The following is a 9,237-nucleotide window of genomic DNA, read 5'->3' as shown; positions in this document are numbered from 1 at the left end:
GGTATTTAAGTGGAGGACAGAAGGTTGAATGTCAATCTAGGCCAGTCTCGCTACAGTGCAGTTTTCGGCGGTTTCCTTTTTTAGTCACACTTTGTTCATTCCTGTGCTTCTCGTGTGAATCATCATGAATCAAGCAGTGCGGCACTGTCAGCCCAGCAGTAAAACTTTAACATCACGACTATGTTTTTTCAAGTGCAAGTAGAAAAGACGGTTGATAGAACTAGCAGATCCAGTAGTGTCGGGAATGCACGACAACGTTCACTTCGATTAGTCGATTGGGAAGACCTTGGACGAGATGTCAAAACATACAAGACGTACATTTCGGTCTATGTTTTGGGCGGCTAAAAAGCAGGCAAGAAACATTCTGAAGCCGAGAAGAAACAGACTGCAATATTAATTTTATTTACTATGCAGCCTCGTTGGCATCATATCCGGCACCACAGCAAGATTGCTTACAAATGGCATCGAGTACTGTTTCGAGAGCGGAGAATTCAAAGAAACCATGAGCATCTTTCACGTGCCGTATTAGTTTCGTGTTCTCCAATCCAAAGATGTCGAACATTAAGTTAAGTAACTCTTTATGTAACTATTTTAACACTTATGCCGATCTTGATTGTTCGTTTTTTGTGAGGTAGCATCCCTAATTTAATCAACTGTCGCGGAAAAAAAAAATAAAAAAAAATTCCTGTATGCTTTGAGTTGTACGATGTGAGTGGTGTTACAGTCACTCCACTATTTGGCTGACTTACTATTTTGAGATTGGCGTCCCTTTGCCAGGGACTCTTGTGAGCAGGTTTATGTTTGGTAATTTGTTTGTAAAGTGACAACCACTTGGTCTAAAGTGTTGGACGTGTATGGCGGTTATGGCTACTTCTCCACGGTATGTATTCGCATCAACCGAAATTGATAATTCGATCTTGGAGTACTGAAGAAATATGTATTCTCCCACGTTATTAGTTGATTGTCGATATAATAAGGCAGATAAACGTTGACTGGTATTAGATTGTAGGAACGTTATTTTTTATTTATTTTTGTGTTCAAATTCAACGTTCGTTGTTAAGACGCGTCTCTCGTTTGACAATTATTCGTTCGTGTGGAAAAATCAGGGCTATTTTGGATTCTCCCAAGATTCCAGTTACGGTCGTAGGTATTGTGTACCCAAGGCGTTTTACTTTGGAATTTGGCATTTCCATCGCGCCATGTTTATTCACAAAAATACCAAAGCGAAGGTAAGATGTTGGTCAGTTGCGTGTGTGTGACTTGGTTTTTGGTGAGCTTGCATCAACGTATCGATGAAATCAAAGCTGGTAACGATTTATTTAAATCTAGAGCTATTTCAAACCGTGCATGCTTGAAGGAATCAGTAAAACACTACAATTCCACAATAGGTATATTTGTGCCCGTTTTCATCATGTTAGATAAGCGAGTTAGGAATTTAATGTGCATGAATGGGACTACGCCATGCTTCCGTACATGACGGCCATGACGGCCATGGTGGTTTATAATGTTAAACAAGAAGGTAAGAGTGTATGTGGTAAGTGTTCTGTATAGCATTGTTGAACGTTCAACCTGGCGAGCACTCGTTGAAGCTCACTGTTTGTTATTAGGAAAGATTTGAGCGGATAACCAGTGGTGAGGATTGCATTTAACAGTAAATACTTAGAACGTCATACACCGTGTGTGGTTTTTTTATACTGACGCGTCCTCAATTGGCTATGGCAGATGTATTGATCAAGAAGGTAAGTGGTCTCTATAAGGACACGTTTGGAAGTTCAACCTAGAAGAAACTCGTTGCAGTTCACCGTATATTATTATGAAACAGTAAAAGTTTTGAAGGCTTAAACGTGCAATTGCGCACAAATAACTAGATCGTGGCGAAGATGGCGAGAGTCTAAAGTAGAGTATCTGAGTTACAGGATATAGCGTTATGCAATTTGATTTATGCGATAGCATATATATGGAACGCCGTCACTGTCTTATGTGGTTGTCACTAAGTATATGGCGACATTACTGCATTATATAACGAGTTGCTTTTAATATATGATGAAAATACGTTTATATATGGTGTCGTTTGACCAATATATGGCGACATGGGGGTGTGGGTGTTGGGGGTGTGGGTGTTGGGGTGTGGGTGGGGGCGTGGGGGTGTGTGTGGTTGTGTGTGTGTGGTTGGGTGGGGTTGTGTGTGGGGGGGTGTGGGGGTGTGTGTGTGTGGACTAATGCACAGATTTGATTAGTTTTTGGTAAAAATTCATGCATATAATTCTCCTAATTTGCATAATGATTAGTAAATTTTCGGCTCTTCCTCTTATGTCTCTGGTACTAATCATCACATTTCAATGGAACTTAGGACAATGCACAGACAGATATGTGAAAAATTAATTACCTAATTTTGCATAATTAATCAATTTTCGGCTTTTGATATTTCAAGTACTATTACTTCATTTCGTTTCAATGAAACTTGGTACATAGATGATCTAGAACATCGCAGAGACCTGATTAATTTTGGTAAAACTGCATATTAATCAACTAATTTGCATAATTAGTTAGTTTTCGGCTTTTACACTGATATTGCAAGTACTAATTGTCCCGTTTCAATGAATCTTGGTACATAGATGTTCAAGGACAATGCACAGACCTGATTAGTTTTGGGTTAAAATCAGATCATAGTAACCTAATTTGCATAATAATTCATATTTGTTGGTTCTAGTCACATTTCAATAAAACTTCGTACATAGATGGTCTAATTAGTTTTAGGTTTATACACATCAATAATAATTACCTAATTTGCATAATAATTTACTTTTCAGCTTTCTGCTAATTCAGTCAGGATTACTTCATCACATTATAATTAAATTTTGTACATGCGAGTTCTGAAACTATATACAGACCTGAATCTATATTGATTATCTATTAGCCTATTTCTGATATCTAAAAAACTCAGATTTAAATTGAAATTGTCAAGAGGTGCTCTGGAAACAATTAGACTAAAAACCATGGATGAAAATTTTGATAATGTGAATCACATTGTTTTCATGTCGTGCATCTCAAATAGCAGACAAATCTTAGTTGCCACACTTCTGGTTTGAAAAGCAAATTTTTAATTAATTTTAATGTGTCTCCAATACTCTCAGCACACGGGAGTTCTTTCTAAGCTTCCTTTGATTGTGTTATGGCATATGTATAATGATTGTTACTATGTTTAGTGGTATTCAATGTTTACTTTGTTGCAGTGAATAAGTAACAATGGTTACTGTATTTAGATAGAGATGTTCTACGACTACTATTTAAAAATTATTGTGACATTTATTACAACGGTTACTGTGTTATGATGAAGATGTAACATTGGTTGCTAATTAGAGATGTTTAACGATTACTATTTAATGATTACTTGTGACATATATTGTGACATTTTTTATATTGGTTACTGTTATGATGAATATGTGACAATGGTTATTATGTTTAGATAAAGATGTTTAATGATTCAGTTACTTTGTTATGTAACTTTAACAAAACAATATTTCTTGAACTTAGTAATTGAGAAGGACTGCAATTACTTGGTTACAGTATCATGAATAAAGAATGCATTGAGAATTCCCACTCTGTATTTAGTATGTCTATCACTAGCAGTGATTCACAATTAATGGGCTGCTTGTGGCTATACCTCTTTGTGAAACAGAGGGACACGCCCAAATGGATATTTAACACTTTTGCATTAATATTGACTGATTGTCCATATTAAATCATATCTCAAAACAACTTTGTGCTAATCCATTTCTTGGTGTACTGCTTGAATGAAATGCCCATCTCCAAGAAATAGCTATGGACACATTTGTAGTTTAAGGATTTTGGACAAAATGGCAGTAAATTCGTCAAATTTGATTGAAATAACAAAACTCACTGTATTATGTGTGAGTATTGTGTGCAAATTTTTCAACTGAATCTGACAATATTTATGTGATAAATCGGAATTGACATGAATAAAATCAAAATGACCACCAGTCATCAGTTTTTGTTCAAATCTGAAAAAATTGACATGCACCTGTAACCCAATTTGCATAATCAGTTTGAATGAAATTGTTCAATATCTGAGAAACTGCTTTTAAATGTCAGAATTTAGCATATTTTAGGTCCAAATGGCCGCCAGTTGATCATATTATATCAAACTGTAATGAAAATTGACGTGTATATGTATGTCCCAATACATTATCAAGTTTGAACGAGATCAGTCGAAGCATTCAAAGAAATGGCCCCAGACAGATGAAGTCCTAATTAATAGTTCAGGGACTAACAATACAAATTATTTTAATCACTATTCCTGTAATTATTTTTAATGCATTTAAGTATATGTCTATATCGTAGTTGACAAAAGACAGTGTACAAGGGAGCCTGTTTGATTTGCATATTTTCCATTTATGTTTTTGAGGAGGCACTGTCAATCACACAAGCTATTTTTGTTTACTGTACTAATAATCATGATTATGAGTAAAAGCATTTCAGGAAGCTCATATCAGAGAAACACTACAGTGTATTTATTGACTGTGTGGCACATCAACATGCATATGGTTATTAATTATGTCTCTTGCTTTTACATACAAATCAATACCATAACAATCAGAAGTTGATGTCTGAGGTACATGTGTGGTTAACTCCTGTAAGCAATGCTCACTAAATTCATGTGATAGAGAGTCCACTACTGGTCTTGTATCACCTTCAGAGGCTCCATCAACCATTCCTTCAACACCATACTCCTTTATTAAACTACCAGATAGCTCAATCCCCATCGGGTTGTGTAACTGCCCTCCTATCCAGAGGCGTAGAGGTGAGGATCTTGTGGTCCGCATTCTGTGTTGTGACCAAGCATTTTTCCAGGTATTCAATTTCTCATTGATTCTTGGCTTGAAGATATAGTGAAGAGCAATTATATGAATTTTGCTCAAGGGATCTAAGAGACCTTGATCTTCCATAAAATAGAACAGTTGGTGATACAAACTCAATACGCCATCGAACACATCTCTCCAAAGTCTTTCAATACGCTGATTATGGACACTTTTGCCAGTGATCATGCTTCCACGTTCTGGTCCTCTTTGTGCAATCATATAGTCTGCTATCAGAATATTTTCCATTCCCATGTCACTGCGTACTCGACTAGGAACACCATACATATCGACAGCAGTTTTGAAACATTGTAAAAGTGTAGTTGATGTATTATTATCTGTGCAGTCCAACATGACGGGTAAACTACTGAATCCATCGATTCCACCAACTATGATGAAATTCCATCGAATCAGTTTATGGTTTGTATCTACATGCCATAGATGATTGGGTCCTTTAACATTGTATATTCTCCTTTGTAACCTCCCCGTTTCCTTCCCTCAACTCCAATCTCATCGATTCCATGGATGCTGTCTCTCAGTCTCATTCTTTGGACTTTAATGCTGTATTTTTTGACAAGCATATGTTTTAGCATATTCTCTCCACAATATGGATACTCTGTTGTTAATTCTTTGACATTGATATCAAGGTGGTCATCGGAGATCTCGGTAAAATCCATCTGCGATAGTTTGAATTGACTCATCCTACGGTAAATAGTACTTTCAGGTACACTTAAAAGTGAAGCTATTTCTCGAATAAGGAAACCCTCATCTACGAGATTCTTTAGTACAGTTTTCGGGATGTCAAATTGTGGAGCTCCACAAGTTTGCACTTTACGCGGTGCTTCACTTCCAAAGATACTGCATACAGACCGCAGAGACATCATGTCAGTACGATTACTTACACCAAGAAATTCCATTTCATGTACAGAGAGCTTGGGAACTAGATTTGGCGTTATTTTCTCATTTTCAAATCTGCCGATCAAGTTGTTCAAATTCAGCCGGTTTAAAACATCTGCCATCGATTCCATGATGAACCTATCTTCTAAAAATTCAATATGGATGCCAATTAAACGAGCATGCGCAAATGTTATTATGGGAAAATTGAACGAAAATTCGTAGTTGTGGTACACATACAATAAAATATGCATCAGATAAACCATCATATATAGAAGCAATGTCACCATGTATTGGTCAAACGACACCATATATAAACGTAATGTCATCATATATTGAAAACACACCATCATATATAGAAGCAATGTCACCATATATTGTAAACACACCATCATATATAGAAGCAATGTCACCATATATTGGTCAAACTACACCATATATAAACGTTATGTCATCATATATTGAAAACACACCATCATATATAGAAGCAATGTCACCATATATTGGTCAAACGACACCATATATAAACGTGTTGTCATCATATATTGAAAACACACCATCATATATAGAAGCAATGTCACCATATATTGGTCAAACAACACCATATATAAACGTGGTGTCATCATATATTGAATACACACCATCATATATAGAAGCAATGTCGCCATATATTGGTCAAACGACACCATATATAAACGTTTTGTCATCATATATTGAAAACACACCATCATATATAGAAGCAATGTCACCATATATTGGTCAAACGACACCATATATAAACGTATTGTCATCATATATTGAAAACACACCATCATATATAGAAGCAATGTCACCATATATTGTAAACACACCATCATATATAGAAGCAATGTCACCATATATTGGTTAAACTACACCATATATAAACGTAATGTCATCATATATTGAAAACACACCATCATATATAGAAGCAATGTCGCCATATATTGGTCAAACGACACCATATATAAACGTGTTGTCATCATATATTGAAAACACACCATCATATATAGAAGCAATGTCACCATATATTGGTCAAACAACACCATATATAAACGTGGTGTCATCATATATTGAATACACACCATCATATATAGAAGCAATGTCGCCATATATTGGTCAAACGACACCATATATAAACGTGTTGTCATCATATATTGAAAACACACCATCATATATAGAAGCAATGTCACCATATATTGGTCAAACAACACCATATATAAACGTGGTGTCATCATATATTGAAAACACACCATCATATATAGAAGCAATGTCGCCATATATTGTAAACACACCATCATATATAGAAGCAATGTCACCATATATTGGTCAAACTACACCATATATAAACGTAATGTCGTCATATATTGAAAACACACCATCATATATAGAAGCAATGTCACCATATATTGGTCAAACGACACCATATATAAACGTTTTGTCATCATATATTAAAAGCAAGTCGTTATGTAGTGCAGCAATGTCGTCATATACTTAATGACAAACACATAAGACAGTGACGGCGTTCCATAAATGATGCTTTCTAGGAGCTTTGATGCCCTGTGGGATCCACATTTCATGGCGATACTCTACGGGCAATCTTTTTGTACATTATATTTTGCCCACTTGAATAAACCATTAATAGAAAATTGCTAGTATATTTTTATTTGCAAAAGAAATTCCACAGCATTTTACAATTTTTGTCATTACATTGAATATTTTTTTCACATCCAACAAATGTGTACACTTCCAGATACATCTTCGCCAGCCAAGGTTCGTTCATTCAGTCATCGCTTCAATTTTACATCACTGAGCATAATTATCTAGAATGGAAGCAAAAAAATAAGTAAATCGTAATGATTAGAACACTGTAAACAGCTATAGTAAACAATGCAAACTGATTTTAAATTGTATAACGCTCACCGGCCCACGGCATCGACGCAGAAAATTGGAGCAAAAAATATTTCCTGATCAATTGCGTTGTGTTCCAATAAAAAATATTTTATTCCAGTCCAAATCAGCTCAATTACTTTAATAAAGAGTTATTGTATAATGTACAAAATGTTGATACAATTTGATGAATATTTACAGCTCTGCTTCAATGCCGTAGACGATGTTGGCCCGATCGTCAACAAAACATCACCCGTCTCCAGGGAAGGCGACTGGAAAAAGACACTGGTGTTCGGTCGAAACGGTGGAAACAAAATCGTTACTCCCAGAATAACTATGCAAATTAACGATCTAAAGTCGAACCATTCGAGCCACAATTTTAACATAAAAATGACTTTCGTTGCATTTGACAATGATAAACTTACCGAAAAGCCGTGTTATTCTCGGTCGCTAACGTCAGTATAATCCGCCATTTTATTTGAGTGTGTTTGCCACCCGACTCCGCCCGGTGACGTCATGTGCGCTATAGAAGGAGGTCTGTGATTCGTTGACTAAAATCGTCGATAGTGGGTCTCATTGAAATCTCGTTACATAGGCGTCGGATCAGATGTAGGTAGGGCGGAATTAAAAAAAAATCACAAAATCAAAGTAAAATAATAAAATAAAAGGGCATTAATAACAAAAGTAATAAAAAATAAAATTAAAATAAGTTTATACCCAAAATAATTAATGCCCGTACACTACATCAGATTTTAATCAGATTGGATTGTATGTAACAGTAAATACTTTGAAGGTGTTTTTTCATACACTGTGTGTTTTTTATACTGGCACGTCCTCAATTGGCTATGGCAGGTATATTGACCAAGAAGGAGCTTGATGCCCTGTGGGATCCACATTTCAGTGGATATGTTTGCTTTTTGACAGCAACAGTAAATTGCGACTGGAGCAACAGTAGTGATGCTGTCCAGGAGCTTGATCCTCTGTGAGTTCTACATTTCAGTGGATGGGGTCGCGTTTGACAGCAACAGTAAATTACGACTGGAGCATCAGTAGTGATGCTGCCCAGAAGCTGGATGCTCAGAGATCTACATTTCAGTGGATAAGGATGCTTTTGACAGCATTAGTACATTATGCGAGGTTCAACCCTAGCTGAAAATGTCCCAATACTGAGACAATTGATGTTCTTTCCCAAAGTTGGGATGGGAAACAAGCACTCAAAAATGGCTTTACAAAATTAATGAACAAGGTATGTGCGAAGTTGAGAAGAGACCAAGCTCGTGGCACATTATTCATTCCCATGTGGCAGTCGGCCTCTTTCGGACAGTGATATGCCCGGCTGACAATATATATGCAATTAAAGTGGAACGAATGGTAAGATTAATACTTGTATGCCACCATGGCGTATTTAATGAAACTTTCAATTTCTATCTGGTGGCGTTACACATTTGTTTTGTTCAAACGTTTTGGCATGAGAAGCCATGATGTAAGAGTTATTAACAGTGTTTTTTGTTTCAGGTCTGAGCCTGGACGACGTCCTATTCGGCTGACGAAGTATTAC

General features: G+C 36.2%; 1 long non-coding RNA gene across 1 annotated transcript; it reads right to left on the bottom strand.

Annotated features, from left to right (window-relative positions):
- Positions 1 to 7,433: 7,433 nt before the first annotated feature.
- LOC146739325 (uncharacterized) lies at positions 7,434 to 8,191 on the bottom strand. Its single transcript, XR_014930155.1, has 2 exons — positions 8,105 to 8,191; positions 7,434 to 7,612 (listed from the first exon to the last, which is right to left on the bottom strand). It is a non-coding gene; the product is annotated as an uncharacterized LOC146739325 (long non-coding RNA).
- Between the last annotated feature and the right edge of the window lie 1,046 nt (positions 8,192 to 9,237).

Source organism: Saccoglossus kowalevskii, chromosome 8, assembly GCF_978046115.1.
Source record: "Saccoglossus kowalevskii chromosome 8, keSacKowa6.1, whole genome shotgun sequence".
Lineage (NCBI taxonomy): Eukaryota > Metazoa > Hemichordata > Enteropneusta > Harrimaniidae > Saccoglossus > Saccoglossus kowalevskii.
Note: the sequence above shows the minus strand (reverse complement) of the source record. Positions and strands in the feature narration are given on the sequence as shown.